Raw genomic sequence first — 1146 nt, forward strand, 5'->3', positions numbered from 1 at the left:
CAGGCAGGAGTAGAGAAGTAGCGGGAAGTGACTCATCACACGTCTTCTACACTGAACATTAACTCTCTGGGTCCGTTCACTTAAGTAAACACTTTCCAAAGTTCCTCCCGTACCAACCTTCATCAAACTCTGATACACCGCGCCGTGTCGGATTGCGCAACGCGCGTTTTATAGTTCCCCTCCTGGTTTATCGCAGGGTGTGTGCATGTGTCTGTTAATGAAATAATTTTAAGAGTTAAATGATAGAAAAATGACATATATTTATTACACATATATGAAATTAAAATATATATATAAATATATAAATATATAGAAAGTATAGAAATACATTTTGATTATAAATATATATATAACTACAAATATATATTAATATTGTATATTTCTTAAACATGAAATTGTGTTAAGATAAGATTTTTTTTTTTCCAGCTATAAGTTTAAATAACCTAATAATGTGCGTCATAAAATCTATAATACAATATCATTCAGTAATCTATCAATACCGTCAATACATTTCCATTTTTTTCAGTGGCCCACTCCAGACCTTTAGTAGTCCACATTACAAAATGCGGGTCACACACAGAACCAATACTTTTCTTGTAAATTTTTTTTTTTTTTTTTTAATTTTTTTGTCATTTGTCAGAATTAAACTACACCTCATGTGAACCAGACCGATTTGGTCCAAGTCTCTGTACTTGGTGACCTTTGTTCTCTTTATTGGAGCAGTAAACTTTATGGCCTCATATCATATCACGGTTGGCCTTGTGGCCAATATTGGAAGATGGAAACCTGATCTTTGGGAAATTGTCATGACATCATGTTTTTCTGTTTCACTCTTCTTTCGATGCTATCAGTTTAAGTTCAAACCCCTTGATAAGACCCGTCTCTTGTCCGGGAATCTGATGATCTACTGTTTTCCATCTACACCTTCGTCCTCCCACTTGTCGCCTCTCCTTCATTTTTGTTCCTCCCAGCACTTCCTACACAACACCGTTCCTTTCTCCCTTTCCCCGTTACTTTCAAATAACATTTCTTCGAGAGCTTAAAATATCCGTTGTACTGTTGTTTCCGTAACAGCATCTTTGTTGCTTATCTACAGTTTTACTGCCTGGCAATTTATATTTTTTTCTTCCGTTCTTCTGATCTTGT

The sequence above is a fragment of the Cynoglossus semilaevis genome, chromosome 15 (genome assembly GCF_000523025.1).
Source record: "Cynoglossus semilaevis isolate Cse_v1.0 chromosome 15, Cse_v1.0, whole genome shotgun sequence".
NCBI classification, from domain to species: Eukaryota; Metazoa; Chordata; class Actinopteri; order Pleuronectiformes; family Cynoglossidae; genus Cynoglossus; species Cynoglossus semilaevis.